At 37.1% G+C, this 22,587-nt stretch overlaps 1 pseudogene; it reads right to left on the bottom strand.

Moving 5' to 3' along the window:
* Positions 1–18,109, bottom strand: part of LOC107876541 — a 108,560-nt pseudogene extending 90,451 nt beyond the window's left edge.
* Between the last annotated feature and the right edge of the window lie 4,478 nt (positions 18,110–22,587).

Below are 22,587 nucleotides of genomic sequence, written 5' to 3'. Positions count from 1 at the left end.
ATCCTTAGATACCACATACACAAGGAATGTCACCGACTTCAGCCAAAACTCTCACTTAAAGAACTTGTCAAAAAGTATATTATATCTTAAAGTCTGGAGCACAATCCTCAAATATTATGCTTGCTTCTCTCAACTTCTCAAATGCAAAAGGATGTCTTCGATGAACACAATCATGAAGGAATCCAAATAAGGTTTGAACACTCGGTCCATCAAATCCATGAATGCAACAAGGGCATTTGTCAACATAAAGGACATCAACAAGAACTCATATGACCATAATAGGTCCTAAAGGCTATCTTCAAGATATCCTTAGCCTGAATACTCAACTGATAGTAACCTGACCTCAAATCAATCTTAGATAACATGGCTACTTCCTGAAGCTGATCAAACAAATCATCAATGTGAGGCATAAGGTAACTGTTCTTCACCATCACCTTATTAAGTTGTCTTTAATCAATACACATGTTCATGAAGCCATCTTTTTTCTTCACAAATAACATAAGAAATCCCCAAGAAGACATAATTGGTCTAATAAAATCATTACTAAGAAGATCCTGAAGATTAGAGTTTAGCTTCTTAAGCTCAACATAAGAGTTTGATACACCCAAATTATACCTCTTTTATGAGAGAATAAGTGGTCGTTGTCAAATTTATAACCCAACTAGGTTCGGGTCGAATCCCACAGGGACTATTGTGTTCACTAAGTATCGTGGTTGTTACTAGACTATTGATCAAAGGTTCTGAATTAAAGGGGGTTTTGGCTTTTAAATATTATCTCATTGTTTGTAATAGTAACTGTTCCAAATAGTGATTCTTATTACAATTAGTAATTCAATAAAAATAGACAAACTAGAGTTATAGTTACCAAAATGTTCAAGCAACTAGGGTTATGAAACATTTTGAACTTCCAATTAATCACTTTAAGTGCAAGAGTTATTAAGTCCTACAATTTACCCATTTGTTTCTCAACCTAAATGAATAGATTATCCTTCAATTCTCTCAAACTTAAAGAATACGTTGATTTTTCCAATTATTCTCATACGTTGATTTTTCCAATTATTCTCTCATGTGGGTTGATCCCGTTAAGGAATCAACCCTTAACCCAAAAGTTAAAGCCTTTAGATCCCATGTAAACCTTTTTTTTCCAACAAACACTTTTCTATTCGAACAAGTGATATTCTTGGGCCCACCCTTCAAGTGTGCAATAAAGAAAGGTCATTATTGTAAAGAAAGGTTTATATCACTTTAGTTAATCATGGAAATCAAACATTTTCACAACCCCAATCAGCTTTTCACATCAAGGCTCCCATAACCCTAGTTATAAGAGCTTAGCCATACATTTCCATAGAAGAAAAAAAAGTCATTGTATTTATCATAAATTAATTCAGAAAATATTTAGAAAACTCACAAGATTTGTTCTTGAATATTTAGAAGAAAATAACAATAAAATGTTTTTATCCATAATTTTAGCTTGATTCTCAGAAAAATACTATGTTACAATAATGTTCAAAGTTGGAAAATAGGATAAAGTCTATCTAAATAAAACCTAAACTAGGTATTTATATGTTCCCAGGTGCAGAGGATTTTAAATTCAAACTCAGAAAAGCCGCGTCCATGTTAATAGTGTAACAACGGCCCATCGGAAACCTAACGATCTGTCGCTTGGGCCGTTCCTGAATATCCCAGGATGTCAAGTTATATTAAAGGTTGAAGATCATGTTGGTAGACCATCACTAGACTGACAGTCCATTGCAGAGGCCATCACTGGTTCCTCTAAAATCTTGATTTCTGTTTAAGCCTGACGGCCAAGATAGCGGTCTATTGAAAGGGTGACGGTCTGCCACTTGGACCGTCACATGAGTTATCTACTTGAAGCATTATCTTTACCTCTGTAGGCCACCCCAACAGTCCATCGTATGGCCAAAAATCCGCCAGATTGACCGTCAATACCCTTTTTCTGCTATTTTTCTATGTTTCTCTTCCAGCTAACTCCTTAACCTAAAAACACTAAAACAGATTATTAAATAAAATAGTAGTTACTTAAAAACATACAATTATATCTTGAAAAATATGTAAAATGTTCTGTCAAAAGCCAAAACATTAACATCCTCAACTTAAGACAATTGTTTGTCCTCAAGTAACATAGCACCAAAGTGCATACATGAATAACATAATGACAGGCAATCAACTATTAAATCAAATTCCATGCACCCATTCAATTGTATTCTCACTCATATGGGCTGAACACATTAGGATCTACAATCGACATTGATTATACTTTAACATGTACAAATATGGATATCATATTTCACAGAGATTAGCAAACTAAGTGTAAGTCAAGTAGCCCTCATAGCCAATAAAATCCACCACTTATTATAGTTTGTGGATACAAATCAAAACTCTCACAATCATCAAAGAAGTTACAAACATAGTGTACATACTAATAGGCTTGCCCTTATCATCTAATGCTCCCTTGTAGTTGATTTTCCAAGATCAAGCAGGTCTTTTCTAGGATTGTAATAAGGCTTCAGGCTAGGTAAGGGAGTATTTTTTGAAAAGTGACTCAACATTATGATTTAACTCTTTGCCCTTGAATTCTACCTACCAAGGCCATGCTTTATTGGCTCACTTACTATTCTTTCGTTCATTCATACTTTACCATAATACCCTTTATATATATATGTATGTATATATATATTCACATACATACATACAAGCATCACTCACACTCAACTAATGCTAATGCAGTCTGTGAAGGTGCACAATGTCTTGAATAGACCAGGGTAAAATGCTTTAAACTAAGCTCTAAACTAACTTTCCATTAGACAACTGACATTATGATAATAGAAACCCTTAAATAATCTATTTTGCCTAAGTTTAGGTACACAATGTCCAATATTGGACTAGGGCCAGAGTTAGGTGTTAACAACTATAACACCTCGTATATCCCTAGCACAATATAAGTCCCACTACATGAGGATTCATAACTAAAAATTTTTAAGCACCTATAATTTTTCAATTTAGAGTCTGCCATTACATAGGAAATTTAATTAGCTTTCCAGCGATATAAAATTCGTCCAAATCCGATAATTGGGTAAGAAGTTATAGCAATTTTAAGTTTTAGTTGTTAAACCCCGTCATTTTAACACTTAGCGCATCGCAAATCTAGTCTAAGTGATGATTGGAAATTTTTAGTAGAGGTGCACAATCTTGGCATGTCGTACCAAAGGAGAAATTGGTATTTGGCAGTTTCTAGTGTCTCTCCGTGATTCCACCGCGTCACAGTGAGCTTCCAGGTCCCAATCAGTGAAGGATCGTGATTTTCCCCGCATCGCGCCACTGACCAGTTTCCCAGTTGTCCAATTCTAGTGTCTTAGTATGATAGTGGCGTATTGCGCCAAGGCCAAAAATTGGGATCTTTAATTTTTAGCTTTCATTTTTAAATTTATTTAGGGGTATTTTGGTCTTTTTCCATGTCCCTAATTAACCTAAAATACTAAATTTAACCCTAAAATACCCTAAGTAGCCATCATTATTTCAATGCCTCCCATAATAAAAATCCCCTTATCAAGAATAAGAAACCCTAAGTTAAAAATTCAAGGCCAATCCTCAAGAACTCACCCAGAACTTCAAGAAATTCATTATCCTAGGTATGCTAGATGTTCATCCATGGATTAATTTTGTCCATGGAGTCCAAGTAACCTATTTAATCTACAGGTTATGATCTATTCAAGTTATATAATTTTAAATTGTGATTTCATCCATGAATCTCCATGTACTGATGATTTTCTACTATGTAACCATGAAAGTATTGTTATTGTTCAACCCTCCATGCTTTTAATTCATTATTTATTGAATTAAACCATGATTTAGATCTATTATGTTGAATTCCTGCTATTCCTATAAGCCCATGACATTCCTATGATTGTTTTAAACCCTGAACTACAAGTGTTTGATAGAATGCCTACAAGAGTGATTGATTTAAATAAAAGCCTTCATGTTTTGTCATTCAAGATTTAGTGTCATTTATTATTATTGTTTTGTGTCTTGGGGGTATTGAATACCCAAAATCCATAGCTATTTACTTATTCTAGTATCAGTACATTCCAGAATAGTCTTTAGAACATACAGTGAGCATTATCAGAACAGTCTGTTACCAGTCAGATAAACTTAGAATAGTCTAGTATTTTAGTGTCTTTCAGTTGAGAGTAGGATTTAGCACCGAGTGAGTGTAGGGATGGTGGATTCCCCATTAGATAGGTAGAGTCATTAGTAGCAGTCCCTATACTCCAGAACTACATAGCTAACATAGGGTATGAAAAGTCACCCATCAGATTAGTCTTGACTATCTCACAGGGGCCACCCGTCAGTTAAGGCATGATACCCTTAGTCCTTTCGATATTATATCAGTTTAGTGGATCCACACAACCATCATTAGTACCCGTGGCATGGTATTAACACTCTTTCAACTGGGGTTACAAGTTGGACCCCGATTAGTTCAAATTGGGGAATATCTGTTATATGATACCTCCCGCAATCTCAGATGTAGTCTCAGTTATAGTCTCAGTTCAGTTATACAGTCATAGAGTTGCTTGACCAAAGCATACAGATATCAGTATTTTTTAGTATTTTAGTTTACAAATTTTACTCAGTCCATGTTATATGCTTGTTCATGCATCCCCAGTGTCTACAGATTTTCACCTATCTTCATATTTATACACTTTTATGCATACTCAGTATTTATAAATTCTCCATATTTTTGGCACCTACAAATTCTATGTTCTTACTCAGTACTTTATGTTTTACATGTATATTCAGTTAATTATTAGTTCTGTTCATTAAATCATGCATATTAGCCTACCTCATTTAGCATACCAATACATTTAAAGTACTGATCACATACCTTTCTTTTGCGCTATGATGTATTATATCATAGGTGCTGATGCTCAGTTCTCGAACCGTGCTTAGACTTTCTTTCTCAGTCTATTAGTAGTACAATAGTAGTGGCTAGTTCTTATCATTCGAGGATAGATTATCTTAATTCATATATCTATTTTAGTAGATACCAGAGTTAGTTCGAGGCCTATCTCATCAACTTATGTTCAGTCAGTCAGTTTTAGAGGCTTTTCGAACATTAGAGTTAGTTATTCAGTATTCAAACATTATAATTAGTTATCTATTTTATCATTATTTTTATCAGATTCAGTCAGTTATTTCTACAGATTCATATTTTAGTTATAAATTCAGTTATAAAACCTTATGCCATGTTAGTGTTCTTCTGCATTTATGATCATATTATCTAGTGCTCACAGTAGGTACCAGCTCATGGGTTAGCTTATGGTCCCTCAGGACTGTAAGCACCGTATGGAGACTAGGGGTTAGTCCTAGGTAGTTACAAACTTGGTATCAGACCCTAAGGTTTTAACGTATCCTAGGAAGTCTGAAACCCACATTGAGTAGAGACTTTTGTATGGGTGTATAGTATGCAACACTTATGGACAAGAGGCTACAAGGCGTTTAGGAAAAAATTTCCATTCTTTCAGTATTCATGTCATATGAGTGAACATGAGCTTAAGTTAAACTCTCTGTCTAATCCATTTCTTCCTTTTATTTATAAAATATTCCTCCCAATAAGAATAAAAGAAGAACAGAAAATCAGCCAGCCCCTTAGCCCATCCAAGAAGATCCTTCGGATAAGCACATCTCTCAGGAAAAATTTAGGGTTGTGTTCACTACTTTAGCCAATTCAGTAGCAGCATAAAATGAATGACCAACTGTTATTCTATCCAACCCAGTGGCCAATACTGCTGTGACTAGAATTCGGGATTTCACCCAAATGAATCCTCCTTCTTTCAAGGGATTTAAGCCTGAAGAGGATCCATAGGAATTCTTAGATATGGTACAAAAGGTAACAAATGCTATGGGGGTGACATCTAGTCAGAGTGCTAAGTTGGCTGCATATTAGTTGCAGGTGTAGTCCATACTTAGTTTAAGCAGTGGCAGATAGATAGGGGTGTTGATACAGGGCCTGTAGAGTAGAAAGAGTTTGCCACAACTTTCTTAGATGATTCTTCCCATTGTTAAGGGAGGCCAAAGTGTTAGAGTTTATTAACTTGAGGCAGGGCAGCATGAGCGTGAGGGAGTATTCCCTCATGTTTACTCATTTAGCTAGGTATGCTCCTTATGTGGTAGCTGATAAAAGGTCCAAGATGAGTAAGTTTATATCTGGAGTATCTAATAGTGTGGTAAAGAAGTGCAAGACTGCAATGGTTATTAGCGAGATGGACAAGTCTAGGCTGATGGTCCATGCTCAACAGATAGAGAAGAAAAAGATAAAAGATAGGGAAAGAGGAAATAAGAGAGCTAGGATGGGTAGTTTTAATTTCAATTAGCCAAAGTCAGAAAGTGGTAACCATCCTTAGTTTTATTAGAGGTCTATAACCCCAGCATCCTCTCCAGCCAGTGCCCCAGTACCTAAATTTAGAAACGACAATAAGGATAGGGCACTAGGCTCTAAGTCCCAGGTAAGTGTTAGCAGTGCTCGTACAAATTATCTATGTTAGAAATATGGTAGACACCATCAGAGTAAGTGTAGAGCGGGTAATGATGTGTGCTTTGGGTGTAGAAAGTCATACCATTAGATTCAAAAGTATCAGGTAGTCGCTCAGAAAGGTAGGGATATATGCCAACAGGGCCAGTTCTATTAGTCATCAGTTCCATCCGGTTGCCTGACTTAGTAGGGTACCGCTTCCAGTGCTACCAGTGGTTAGTATCCAAATAGATTATATGCTCTTCAGTCCCACCAAGATCAGGAAAATTCTCCTAACATAGTTGATGGTACATTGCAGGTCTTTCACTTACATGTTTATGCTTTACCAGACCCTGGAGCTTCTCTTTATTTTGTAACTTTATAAATAGCAGTCAACTTCAAAGTCAGTCCCAAAACTCTAGTAGAGCCCTTTTCAGTATCTACCCCAGCAAGTGTTTCCATTGTAGCTAGACAGGTATACGGGAACTTTTCGATCATAATATCTCAGAAAGTTACCTGAGTTGATCTCGTGGAGTTAGAGATGATGGATTTTGACATCATTCTCGGCATGGATTGGCTCCACTCATGCTATACCTCAGTTGATTATAGAAATAGAATTGTTTATTTTTAGTTCCCAAAGGAACCAGTCCTTGAATAGAGGGGTATTACCACAACTCTTAGGGGTCAGTTGATTTCGTACCTTAGAGTGAGAAAAATGATATCAAAGGGGTGTATTTACCATCTTGTACGAGTCAAAGACTCTAACTCAGAAAATTCAACCTTTGAGTCAATTTTAGTAGTCAAGGAATTTCCAGATGTGTTCCTTGAAGATTTTCTCGGGGTTCTTCCTAAAAAGGAAATCGACTTTGAAATAAACCTTCTTCCAAATACTTAGTCCATATCTATTCTTCCATACAAAATGGCTCCAGCAGAACTCAAGGAGTTAAAAGAACAGTTAAAGGATCTCCTAGATAAGGGATTCATCATACCCAGCATCTCCCTGTGGGGCACACCTATTATATTCGTGCATAAGAAAGATAGTTCTCTCAAAATATGCATAGACTACCATCAGTTGAACAAAGTCATAGACAAGAATAAATATCTACTTCCTTGAATCAATGACTTGTTTGATCAACTTTAGGTTGCTAGCTATGTTTCAAAGATAAATCTCAGATAAATCTATCATCAACTCAGGGTCAGGGAATGTGACATTCCAAAAATAGCTTTCCAAACCTGGTATGGTCACTTTGAATTTCTAGTCATGTCCTTTGGTTTCACCAATGTCCCAGTAGACTTCATGGACTTTATGAACCGAGTGTTTAAGAAGTACTTGGATATGTTTTTCATAGCATTCATTGATGATATTTTTGTTTACTCCCGTAGCAAAACTATACATGCAGACCACCTCAGAATAGTACTTCAGACTCTAAGAGCTCATCAGTTGTTCACTAAATTCAGTTAGTGTGAATTTTGGCTAAGATCAGTAGATTTTCTTAGCCATATCATTTTCGGTGATGGCATTAGAGTTGATTCTTAAAAGACCGAGGCGGTGAGAAACTGGCCTAGACCTATCTCTCCATCAGATATTAGGAGTTTCTTGGGTTTAGCTGGCTATTATTATCAATTTGTTGAAGGGTTTTATTCTACTGTATCCCCCATGTCTAGATTGAATCAGAAGAAAGTTAAGTTTCAGTGGTTAAATTCATATGAGAAGAGTTTTCAGGAGTTGAAGACTTGACTCACCTCAGCCCCAGTCTTAACTTTACTAGATGGTTCAGATGGTTTTGTTGTATACTGGTATGCATCCAGGGTAGGTTTAGGTTGTGTCCTCATATAGAGAGGTAAGGTCATACCTATGCTTCCAGACAACTTAAACCCCATGACAAGAATTACCCTACTCATGATCTTGAGTTAGCAGCTATAGTGTTTGCCTTAAAGATTTGGAGGCATTACTTGTATGGGGTGCATGTAGATGTGTTCACAGATCACAAAATCCTTTAGTATATATTCTCTTAGAAAGATCTGAATCTCTATTAGAGAAGGTCATTAGAGTTATTAAAGAATTATGACATGAGTATTCTGTATCATTTGGCCAAGCCCAACGTAGTGGCTGATGCTCTCAGTAGATTATCTATGGAGAGTGTTGCTTATGTTGATGATGGTAAGACGAAGTTAGCTTAGGAAGTTCATCATCTTGCTCGACTAGGTGTCCGCTTAGTCGACTCAGAAGAGGGTAGTGTGTGGGTGTAGAGTAGCTCTGAATCATCTCTAGTTTTCAAGGGGAATAAGAAGCAGGATAGAGATCCAAGCCTAGTCAAGTTCAAAGAATAAGTTAGAGATTAGATAGTGAAGATTTTCTCCCAAGGGAGAGATGGTGTTTTGAATTGTCAGGATAGATTGTGTGTGCTTGGTGTAGTTGATTTGAGGAAATGAATTCTTGTAGAAGCGCATGGTGCAAGTTACTCTATTCATCCAAGAGACACTAAGATGTGTCACTTTTTATGGGAGATTTATTGGTAGAGTGGGATGAAGAGAGATATTTCAGAGTTTGTAGCTAAGTGCTCTACATTCCAGCAAGTTAAGATTGAGCATCAAAAACCTAGTGGGTCCATGCAGGAGTTTAGTATTCCCACTTGGAAGTGGTAGGAAGTGAACATGGATTTTATGACGGTTTGCCGCATACCCATCATCAACATGATTCTATTTGGGTCATCGTAGATAGGATGACCAAATCATCCCATTTTTTGCCAATCCATACCTCTTATTCAGCCAAGGACTATGCCAAACTCTATATCAGAGAGTTGGTCAGGTTACATGGAGTCCCAATGTCTATTATCTCTGATAGAGGTACACAGTTTACCTCTTACTTATGGAAGGCATTACAAAAGGGTCTTGGTATCCAAGTCTACCTTAGTACAACTTTTGACCCTCAAATAGACGGCCAAGAAGAAAGGACCATTCAGACTCTAGAAGATATGTTGAGAGCATGTGTTGTTGATTTAAAGGGTAGTTGAGATGACCATTTTCCTTTGATTGAATCCGCATGCAATAACAACTATCATTCCAGTATCTGTATGGCTCCATTTGAGGCTCTCTATGGTAGGAGATGTACATCTCTAATTGGTTGGTTTGAAGTAGGTGAGGCCATAGTAGTAGGGCCTGACTTAGTGTTTGATGCATTAGAGAAGGTTCAATTGATCAGAGAAAGGCTTAGGGCTGCCAAAAACAGATAGAAATTGTATGCAGATGTGAGCAGAAAGGATCTCGAGTTTGAGGTTAGTGATCTTGTGTACTTGGAAATATCTCCCATGAAAGGAGTGAAGAGATTCAGAAAGAAAGGGAAAATCAGTCCTCGATATGTAGGTCCCTTCAAAATTCTCAGTCATTTTAGAAAGGTAGCTTATAATCTTGAGTTGCCTTCAGATTTCACCTCAGTACACCCAATGTTTCACGTCTCATTGTTGAAAAACTTTATTGGTGATCCAGTGGTAGTTGTTCCCTTAGAAAGTGCAGAAATTTAAAACAGTCTTTCCTTTGAGGAAGTTTCAGTCAAAATTCTTGATCATCAAGTTCGTAGACTAAGGAACAAAGAAATCCCACTAGTCAAAGTTCTTTGGCGGAATCAGTCCATTGAGGGAGCCACTTGGGAAGCAGAGGCGGATATGTGGACCAAGTACCTTATGTTCATGTCAATCATGCATTTGCAAATCAGTTCAGTCATGCATTACATGCATTAGATATGCATGTTCAGTGTGTAAGCTCAGCCTAACAGCTTTCTTCAACTTAACCCATTTCATTCAGAGATGAATGATCCCAAGGGGGAGATATTATAAAACCACATATTTCCCTAACATAATTAAGTCCCACTGTATGAGTATTCTTAACTAAAAATTTCTAAGCACTCATCATTTTTTAGTTTAGAGCCGGCCATTGCTTAAGAAATTCAATTAACTTTCTAGGAATATAAATTTCGTCCAAATCCGATAACCGGGTAAGAAGTTATGGCGATTTAAAATTTCAGTCATTAGATCCTGTCATTTTAACCCTTAGCACATTACAGAGCTAGTCTAAGTGATGATTGGCAATTTTCAGTGGAGGTGCACGATCTTAGCATATTGCGCTAAAGGCAAAATTGGCATTTGGTAGTTTCTAGTGTCTCTTCGCGATTCCACTACATCGCGGTGAACTTCCAAGTCCCAATCAGTGAAGGACCACAATTTTCCCCGCGTCGGGCCATAGACCAGTTTCCCAGTTGTCCAATTCCAGTGGCATGGCGCGATAGTGGCGCATCGCGCCAAGGCCAAAAATCGGGATCTTTAGTTTTCAGCTTCTATTTTTAAATTTGTTCAGTGGTATTTGGGTCTTTTTCCATGGCCCTAATTAACCTAAAACAAGAAATTTAACCCCTAAAAACCCCAAGTAGTCATCATTATTTCAATTTCTCTCACAATTAAAAATCCCCTTTTCAAGAACAAGAAACCCTAGCTTTCAAATTTAAGGCCAATCCATAAGAACTCACTCAGAACTTTAAAAATTCATCATCCCAGGTATGTTAGATGTTCATCCATGGATTACTTTCATCCATGGAGACCAAGTAACCTATTTAATTTATAAGTTTTGATCTATTCAAGTTATTTGATTTTAAATTGTGATTTCATCCATGAATCTCCATGTACTGATGATTTTCTACTATGTTACCATGAAAGGATTGTTATTGTTCAACCCTCTATGCTTTTATATCATTATTTATTGAATTAAACCATGATTTAGATCTATTATGTTGAATTCCTGCTATTCCTGTAAGCCCCATGACATTCCTATGATTGTTTTAAACCCTGAACTACAAGTGTTTGATAAAATGCCTACAAGAGTGATTGATTTAAATAAAAGCCTTCATGTTTTGTCCTTCAAGCTTTAGTGTCATTTATTATTATTGTTTTGTGTCTTGGGGGTGTTGCATACCTGAAATCCATAGCTTTTTACTTAGTCTAGTATCAGTACATTCCATAATAGTCTTTAGAACATACTGTGAGCATTATTAGAATAGTTTATTACCAGTTAGATGAACATAAAATAGTCTAGTATTTTAGTGTCTTTCAGTTAGGAGTAGGATTTAGCACTGAGCGAGTGTAGGGATGGAGTCTTCCCCATCAGACAAGTAGAGTCATTATTAACAGTCCCTATACTCCAGAACTATGTAGCTAGCATAGGGTATGAGAAGTCACTCGTCAGATTAGGATTGACTATCTCGCAGGGGTCACCCATTAGTTTAGGTTTGAAACCCTTAGTCCTTTGGACATTAGATCAGTTTAGTGGATCCACACAGCCATCGTTAGTACCCGTGCCATGAAATTAACACCCTTCTAACTGGGGTTATAGGTTGGACCCCGATTAGCTCAAATTAGGGAATATTGGTTAGATGATACTTCCCACAGTCTCAGATATAGTCTCAGTTACAACATCAGTTCAGTTATGCAGTCTTAAAGTTGCTTGACCAAAGCATACAGATATCAGTAATTTTTAGTATTTTAGTTTACAGATTTTACTCAGTCCATGTTATATGCTTGGTCATGCATCCCTGGTGTCTACAGATTTTCAGGTAACTTCAGTATTTACAGACTTTTATGCGTTCTTAGTATTTATAGATTTTACATATTTTTAGAATCTATAGATTCCATGTACTCTGCTTAGTACTTCATGTTTTACATGCATATTATAACACCTCAAAATCTCATCCCGAAGCATCACGCGGTGCTTAAGGCTGCAAGTAGCCCGATGCTAACCCTTTGAGCCTGCTACTACTTCTAACACTTACATTAGGATCAATAAACCAAGAAATAATGCTAGATTATATCATTTTGATCTGAATTAACTAAAAATAATATCTAAATAGCAAGACACTGAAAAATCTGGAAACTTTAACTAACAGTCCGACAAGCCTCTACTTTCTAAGAACTAGAGAGTCATTGGGACTAACCCCAACTGAATCGTACTGAACTAGAAAGGGATAAACCAACTACTACAAAGACTGAAATCAGGAAAATAGGTACTCAAACCATGAGGATTCACCACCAACAAAGATGTAGATAGAGGTACTCAAAGATCACTGTCGCTGTTGAGACTAAGCACCTGAACCTACATTATGAGATAATGTAGCATACAAACATATATATGGATCAGTACTTTGAGGAGGTGCTGAGTATATGGGGGTGTATGCATTAAGTCAAAAATATCATTACTCTTTATGAAACCATGCATGCAAATATGAATGACTCACATAGCTTGAATAAGTCTGAAATATAAATCTAGTAAGTCATGAACAATGAAACATGTAATATAAATCTCGTGAGTCATTATACTTAGTTCTAAAATCTGTATTCTCCTCTTATTCTCCAAGCTTGTAAACCAAAAAGGAATCTTAAAACAATAACTCTCAAACTTATACTTTTATCTTAAGGACAATAAAGAACTTTTTTTAAAACTTTAGGAATTCAAAGACTTATAATTATGGAACTTTGGGACTCTTTGGGAACTTGAGAATTTCTTCTAGCCGACATAAACCATATGAGATGACATGGAGTCCAATGTCTTGCCCACGGTGGGGAGAGCTACTCTATCCTTGCCATTAGAATAGAACCTTAACATTAGTGATCACTATCTTAACCCACTTGGGGTAAATCAAATCCTACGGTGGCTCATAGTTCTGGGGCATGAAACCTTGGAATCAAGCCCAACTCGGTGTTAAATACTACTCTCATACTTAGGCTTAGAACTTTTTAGGACAATTAACTTTAAATAATACTAGAATGTGTAATGGAAGCTAACTATGCTTCGCTTTGTTTTAAATCATAGATAAAAGTGGATTCTTATCTTAGCTTAGGATCAAAGATCAACCTTCTTTATAATCAAAGTACTTTCTTGTTTAAATAATGCTAATATATTATTTTCAAGAAACATCACAATCATACTTGACTTAAAGCATATATACATACTCAAATAATCATAATTTCATAATGAAGCTTAAATCTTAACTTCAACCTTGGGAACACTCAAAAACACGAATTCATGGTAGGGATGTACAATTCATAGCATAATTTCTCAAATTCAAACATAAATAAGGGAAATAACATGCAATTTGAAGACTTGAACAATTTATAAATTCATAACCTCAAAGTAAAGTAAATTGGGCAAAACCCACTTGCAACAACATGAAATTCTTTAATAGAAATAAAAACTTTGGGCATAAGAACGGAAGAAGTGTTCTTGTTCAAACATCACATACCTTAGATTATGTACATTGAATGAACTCTTGCTTTTGTGACTCTATTCATGAATTTAAATGGATATTCTTGATGCCCTTAGTCTGAGGATTCCGATTCTTGAAGAAATTTTAAAAAGTGACGATTAAATCTTGAGTTCTCATGAACATTGAGTTGAAACCCTAGAAAGTGTTCTTGGTTAATTTTAGAGAAGAAGGCTATATTTTGGTATTTGGGGACCTTAATCTCATGATATGACTGATATAGGGTGGGAAAAAAAGACTAAATTGCCCCTTTGGACGTGGATTGTAAAATCTGAAAAACTGGGCATCAACTCGATTGGTGACACAGCGCATCGATGGCATCGATGCGATAACAACGCGTTGCACCATAATCGTACCAAGCCTTAGTACTTTTGACTGGCAGTTCCTACAACAAAATTGACCAATGCAATGGGCAACGCGGCGCACCAAGATCGCATTGGTCCTATGTTTTGGGAGACCTAACGTGGTGTGAAAATTCTGAAACTTGTCTGGGAACCCCTATTGACTTTCCTAATCATGAATTAGCTAAAATAACAACTACCGAAGACTGGGAAGGTTGGTAATAAAATACTCAAAGTTTTGAGGCTCTAGAAATGACTAAGTCCCAACACTTAGCTAGATTTTCTAAGTCTAGGAACTCTTTGGTCATCGTTTAAGGGATTTAGACGATGAGGATTTTGCGGGGTCTTATAATATCTCCCCGAGGATTTTGCGGGGTCTTATAATATCTCCCCTTTGGGAATATTCATCCTTGAATGTCACTATTTAGGCTTAGAATACAGAGAAAACTGAAGATATACAACTAAAATAATTTACTAAACTGACTCTACATCGTCATAAACTTTGAGTACTTCAGAGAATGCATGAACTCATAATGAGAATAGATATGTATCTGAATCTTTGGTTAAAGAGGAGCTGGATTAAGGAAGAATAGTACTTTCGGCTTGATCTAAACTTGTGGAGAAGAGATGGGAGTACTTGGCTCGCATACCTACTTCTGCTTCCTAAGTAGCACCCTCAACTAGCTGGTTTCACCATAAAACTTTGACCAAAGGAACTTCTTTGTTCCTTAGTCTACGAATCTGATGGTCTAGGATCTCAACTAGAATCTCTTCATATAAAAGACTGTTCTGAATGTCTGAGCTCTCTGAAGGATCTACTACAATGGAACCACCAATGTGTTTCTTAAGCATAGAGATGTGAAAGACAGGATGAATAGCTGATAAATCTGTGGGAAACTCTACCTTATAAGCTACTTTACCAATACGGCTTAGAATTCTATAGGGGCCAACATAACGGGGACTAAAGCTTCCTCTTCTTGCAAAATCTCTTCACCCCTTTCATGGGTGAAATCTTCAAATACACCAAATCATCTACCTCAAACTCGAGGCCCCTTCTCCTTACATCTGCATATGACTTCTGACGATTCTAAACTATCTTCAATCTCTCTCTAATTAGCTTGAATTTCTCCACATGAGCTATACTGCCCATAGAAAACCTACTAAAGGCGTCTTCCACTACATTGGCCTTGCCCGAATGATATAACACACTCATATCATAATCTTTTAGCAACTCTAACTATCTTCTTTGTCTAAGATTCCACTACCTCTGAGTAAACATATACTGCAGGCTTTTGTGATCAGTAAATACATTAACATGAACACCATAAAGATAGTATCTCCAAATTTTCAAACCAAAAACCACAACAGCTAATTCAAGATCATGGGTTGGGTAATTCTTTTTATGCGGTTTTAACTGCCTAGAGGCATAGGCTATGACCTTACCTTTCTGCATCAACACATAACCCAGGACAACTATAAAGGTATCACAATACACCACAAAACCATCGGTACCATCGGGAAAAGTTAATACAGGGGATGAAGTGAGTCGAGTCTTCAACTCCTGAAAACTCTTCTCACAGGAATTTGACCATAAGAACTTAACTTTTTTTTAAGTCAATCGGGTCATGGGAGATGCAATATAAGAGAAACCTTCAAAAAAATGGTGGTAATAGCCAGCTAGAACCAAGAAACTCCTAATGTCTGACAGAGAGATAGGTCTAGGCAAACTTCTTACAACTTCTGTCTTTTAGGGATCAACTCTAATGCCTTCGATTGAAATAATATGACCCAAAAAAGCTACTGACCTTAGACAAAACTCATACTTACTGAATTTGGTGAATAATTGATGATCTCTAAGAGTCTGCAGGCCGAGACCCTGGCCGTAATGGGCATCTCAAACCACGAATGTCCGAGAGACCCCTGTAACTCCCCAACCCACTAGTGATATTATTCGCTTTGAGCCTAGGCCCGTATGACTTTAAAATGCATCACTAGGGAATGAGGTTTTCTTACTTATATACCCAATATCCCTCCTGTGTTTTATCGATGTGAGACTCCTTCTTAAGTAGGGTTGTTACATACCGCCCTTTATGGACTCATCGTCCTTGCTGAGGTTTATCCCACCGGATAGGATTTACCTAGAATTTGGACTGTGGTTTGCCCTTCCTTATCAGGATTCACCTACACTCAGTTTGAACTATGGCCTACATTGATAAGGCTGACATAGGAGCGACTCTGATACCATTCTGTCATGACCTAAGCTGAGACCCTGGCCGCAATGGGTATCTCAAACCATGAAGAAACTAGAGAGAGTCCCACATCAGCAAAACACAGAAGGGATACTGGTATATATCATAAAGCCTTACTCCTTAGTGATGTATTTTAAAGCCGTGAAGGCCTAGGCCTAAAGCAGATAATATCATTAGTGGGTTAGAGTGTTACACATATTCAATTATTTATTAGTTCTATTCATGAAACTATGCATATCATCCTACCCCTTTTAGCATACCTGTACATTCAAAGTACTAATCATAGGTGCTAACACTCAGTTCTCGGACCGCGCTTATAGTTTACTTCTCAGGCTATCAGCAGTACAGTAGCAGTGGTGAGTCTTCATTATTCGGGGATAGATTATCTTACTTTATATATCTATTTTAGTAGATAGAAGAGTTAGTTGGGGGCCTATCCCATCAACTCATATTCAGCCAATTAGTTTTAGAGGTTTTTTTCAGACATTAGAGTCAGTTATTCAGTATTAAGACATTACAGTTAGTTATCTAGTTTATCATTATTTTAATTAGATTCAGTTAGTTATTTTTACAGACTCATATTTTATTTTTAAATTCAATTATTAAAACCTTATGGCATGTCAATATTCTTCTGTATTTATAATCATATTATCCAGTGTTTATAGCAGGTTCGGCTCATAGGTTAGTTTGTGGTCCCTCGGGACTGTAAGCACCATGTGAAAATTAGGGGGTAGTTCCGGGTCATTACAACAACCTAAAGAGAGTTAATTAGGGTTATTGATGATGAAGAAAAACTAAAACAAGCTCAAAGAAGGGTTCAAGAAATGGAAAACTCTTTTTATGGGGTTAATTAATTTGGCTAAGTGGACTAAAAGTACAACGAGGCCTACTATCACTTTTTATTTCATAAACCACAAAACAATAACAACGAATCAGACAAGTTCTAGGTACTACACTATGCAAGAACTAACAGAAATACTCACACGCACAGGAAACTGAGTCCAACTCATTCTACTACTCTTAATATTTCCATCACATGCAATGCATATCTTACATGTTAAATGCCGATTAAAGATTCAATAAAGGTTGCTAACATATGCTAAAAGAAAGGAGTAAATAGTCACACAAACATGTTCATAGCCTTATGCCAACATCCTTCATCATCCATATACACAACAAGATACAAAAATAAATGAAACTTTTATAAGTAAATATTAATAACCAGATATTTACATCACAACCTATAGATAGAAAATACAATCCTATACATGACGATTCTACTAGATAGCACACAAGAGGAAAAGAACATCGGCAACAAAAACCCCCATGGTACAAGTACACCCACCCCCACAGAAATTAAATTTTTGTCCTCAATGCATTAAATTAAAGTACAAATGTGGGGATTACTTGTAATTTCTCTTATTCATATGAGGCGTTAGTGAAATATGGTGAGGCTTAGTGTCCTCACCTGCTGCAATACAATCAGAGGGGTACTCATAATCTCATTCTCTGGAATTAGGGATATCACATTCTGAACTGGGTCTGAACTGGGCCCCCTTGCTGGGGTAGAACTGGTAGATACTCCAGGGACTTCATCTTCTACCTTCTTTTTTATTCTCTTTTCATCTTTCCTAGACCTTTTTGTGGCTTTTCTCATATCATAATTTTCTTGCTCTTCCGGTGTCATTGCCTCTCTTCTTTTTCTCTTAGCAACTTTCTTGTCTGTGTTTTTGCCTATATTTTATCCACCTTCTTGACTTTATCTTTCAAGGATTTCCCGTAAAATCAACAATTCCTTCATCTTTGTCACTCATCACTAGGGCTGGGTCAAAAATAGGCTACTGAGACTGCCTGCTCTTCAATTCTGCTATATCAGCCTGTGACTGTTTAAAATCTACCATAAACTTAGTATGTTTTGGAATGGATATTGCATCCAACCTTTTGTTGAATCTCTCTTCCATATGATCCATCCCAAGTTAAATGTTTTGGAATAGATGGATTGCTTCTGTCATAATTTGATCAACAAAAGGCTTGAATTGTGAAGCCCATGCATCTAGCTATTTCTAAAACTTCTTCTGCAACTTTTCCAACTTGGCAAAGTTTTCCTACATCAACCTATATTCTACATAATCTGCCTCACCCATTGGTGGCACAGACCCTGAACCTACGGATATACTAGGTAGCACATAGTAAAGCAGCATATAAGTAGTGATAGACAAAGGATACCTGAAGGAATTTCTAAATTATTCGGGGCTGGTGTGTATTTCTTCTAATAGGCTGGAGGTTTATTGACCCACATAGCAAACTTTGAATCATCTTTTGATTTCTCAATGTCTTGCCTATGTGTCACCCAAACTTTATTATCAACACCTCGAATCAAGGGCATATTTTTTTGCCTGCATAAATCCATGATTCGACACAGGAACGGTAGTGCACTTGCCACCATATGCACCCTCACAAATAGTTCATCAACAATTATTTGTCCAAAATCAATCTTCAGCCCTGAAATTAAACTAGCCACCAATGCAACCCTGTGACTATCTAAATTGACATCACCTCTATTTGGAATCAACCTCAATCTAACAACAGCCCACTAGAACTTAGCTCTGAAGCTAAGAGAGGACTTAGCAACATAATCATGTTGCTTGGCTACCCAAGAGGGGTTACCATCATCATTTTGGATCCCAGCCAACCAAGGTCTCTATGTAGATGCAGATTTTAGCTGGTACTCAAGATCAAGAATAGCAGGTGGCACTTCATAGTTAGGCACAGGCAATATCCTGTTAATGGTTTGAGCTGATATATTGATGTTAACTTTTCGGATGGGGACTGACTCCTCATTGGGCAAATCTGAGATCTTCTAGCCTTTTTGACAATCTTTTTCTGCCTACACCAAATAATTAGCAAAGAACTTTACCTAATTTGGCTGATATGATCCAAGAGGCTTGCTTATCCAAGTTAATCCGTACTCATTGAAACAATGCTCCAACTCCGAGTATTTATGCATCTCCATTGTCACTATCTGGTACTCCTCAGCGAATGGCCTTTTAATTGCCCTGCTTGTTATCAGCTCCAATCTTTCTAGGATGTTATCTTTTGATCCCTCAATCTACCACCTAAGTGCTTCCCTTATTTTAGGGTCCTTGATATTAATTACATTTTCTTTCTCAGTATTTATTTCAATAGGGACAGTTTCTGCCTCAACGGGGTTGGGGTTAGATATATTGACCCATTCCTCATCTAGGCTCAAAATAGTACTACTCGTACTGCTCTCACTTTTCTTTTTAGACTGGGAGAGTGTAGGGATTGCCCTATTTCTTTGTCGGGTGTTGAAGGCGGGTGCCTCCCCACTTCTAGCCGGCTCACTTCTTTCTCGTGTTGTACCCTCACCTTTGGTCAAAGGGAGTTTAAGTGCCATAATACCTAAAAAAAGTATAAGAAATCAGTTTGTAGGTTAAACAAATTGAAAATAGTTTAAAATGCGGCTTGTCAGTCAATCTGACAGCCCGTTGATGATGTAATGGTTCGTCGATCTGGCTATTAGGACTTAACAAGTGAGTCCCTTACTCCAAAGGCTTGAGACGGTTGAATTGACGGTCCGCCGGGTTACTGATGGTTCGCCAAGCTATCTGTCATAGCCTATCCAGTGAATAGCAAATTGGGCATCATTACGACGATCTACCAGATGGTCCATCACAGTAGAGACGGTCTGCCAAGGTGACCGTCAACAACCCTTTCAGTTTAAGACTTTATTGGACAGTTTTTTGAACACTTGGTATGCATTAATCCGTTTTTAACATATAAAAGACATCAATTAAACATTCAAGCACAAATTTTTAGCTATTTTTGAGTACGTGGTACGTAAGTTACTTAGACTTCACCCAGAATATAGCATACCAGAGTTTGACTTTAGACCAAAACATCAATTTTACAAGGCAGCAGAAGAAAACAAGATAAAATCCTTTTCAACTCATTGTAATCTTTACACAGTAAAATTCATCATTTAACCAAGAAAGAAGAAGAATTTTGATCATACCTTAACTTCCAAGTGTTTACTAATCAACTTGCCGAATTTGCACACCACACAGGGTAGGAACTTGCTTTATAAGTGAAAAATTAACTTAATTTTTGTGATAAAAAGAGAGAAAAATTGGTTTGTTTAAATAGGAGAGAAAAGGAAGAGAAAGAGTCCTAGGGGAAATAATTGATTCTAAATTCTTTAAATTCAGAGGGATTTAAATAGTTGAAAAATTTGAAAAGGTATCAACGTCTGTAATCATTTTCTCTTATCATTTTAAAAGGTAGTTGGGTCAGTTTCTTAAGATTTAAATAACATTTCAGATCATCCCGACCTGACCTGAACTTAGGATTTCATCGACGACCTACTTGATGGTTCGTCTAGAGTCCTATGGTCTACCTGGTTGTCCGTTGCAACTTACCAGAGACCAAGATATTATGCTTTGCTGTGATGACTTATTTGATGGTCCATCGGTGATGAGACGGTCCATTGACTTACCCATCAGTCTGTTCCAGTGAACTTGAATTTCAACATCTAGCTGATGAGGGGGAGAGACTATCCATCGGACCAGAAACGGTTTGCCAACTCAACCGTCTAGCCTTATCCAGAATGTCAGTTTATATCATGGATTTGACGGTCCTAGTGATGGTTTGTCGCAATCCTGATGGTCTGTTGGTTTTCCCGTCATCTCTTTTTTAATTGTAGAACTTCTTTCTTTCTACATTTTTAATCCTGCATACTTCACAAACACATCAGATCGCACAAAAACATCAAATAAACTCTAACTACGATTAGCACAACACTTTGTGGGTTGCCTCCCACTAGCGCCTAATTTAATGTTGTGGCACGACTCAGTGATCTTGATTACTCAAACTTTATCGATATAGATGGTATCAATGCACTTCATTGAGTCTATTGGACCGATATACAACTTTACTCATTGCCTGTTAACCCTGAAGACACTTCTATTCTCATTCTCAAGTTCAAATATTCCAGATGAGTAGACTTGGTTAACTTTGAATGGGCTATACCACTTTGATTTAAGTTTACCTAAAAATAGCTTCAATCTAGATTTGAAGAGGAGTACCCAATCACCTTTCTAAAAGTCTCTCTTTGCAATTTTGCAGTCATGGTACTTTTTTATCTTTTCTTTTCAAAGATCTGCTCTTTTATACACACTGACATGAAACTCATCCATCTTATCAGCTGTCCCAATCTCAACTCTGTTGTCTTGTTCTAATTTAAGTTCAGCTTTCTAAGTGGCTACAACGCCTTATGCTTTAATTCAATCGGCAAGTGACATGGCTTTCCATAAACCAATTGGTACGATGAAATTCTGATATGTGTCTTGAAAGTTGTTCTATATGACCATAAGGCATCATCAAGCTTCCTAGACAAGTTTTGTCTACTTGCATTCACCATTTTAGCAAGAATGGCTTTGATCTCTCTATTTAAAATCTCCACTTGACCACTAGTTTGTGGGTAGTATGGAGTTGTTACCTTATGTTGCTTAACACCGTACTTTCCTGAAGAAGCTCGAAATACTTGGTTGCAAAAGTGGGATCCACCATCACTTATAATGGTACATGGCACCCCAATCGAGAGAAAATATTACTTTTAAGGATGCAACAATTCTCGTCCCTTTATTATCAGCCAGAACAATGGCCTCAACCCATTTCAATACATAGTCAACGATAACTAAAATGTATTTTATCCCATATGAGCTCATGAAGGGCCCCATGAAATTGATCCCCCAGACGTCAAACAACTCCACTTCTATCATTTTGGTCAAAGGCGTCTCATGGTGCTTTGAGATTGAACCTTTTCTTTGGCATTGGTCGCATCTCTGCACAAAATCAAAAGCATCTTTGAATAAAGTCGGCCAATAGTAGCCACTTTGCAACACTTTCCTAGCAGTCCAATCACCTGCATGGTGACCCCCAATCGGAGAGGCAAGGAAATCTTCCAAAATGTTCAGCATGCCTACTTCTGGGACACACCTCCTTATAATATTATCTGCACAACACCGAAACAAGTTTGGCTCATCGTAAAAGTAATGTGTCACATCATGAAGAAACTTCTTTCTTTTGTGAAAAGAAAGGTTCTCCAAACTAACCTCGCTTACCACATAGTTTGTAAAGTTTTGC

The sequence above is a fragment of the Capsicum annuum genome, chromosome 7 (assembly GCF_002878395.1).
Source record: "Capsicum annuum cultivar UCD-10X-F1 chromosome 7, UCD10Xv1.1, whole genome shotgun sequence".
In the NCBI taxonomy this organism is placed as follows: domain Eukaryota; kingdom Viridiplantae; phylum Streptophyta; class Magnoliopsida; order Solanales; family Solanaceae; genus Capsicum; species Capsicum annuum.
The sequence above is the reverse complement of the archived record's forward strand: the minus strand, read 5'-3'. Positions and strand labels throughout refer to the sequence as shown.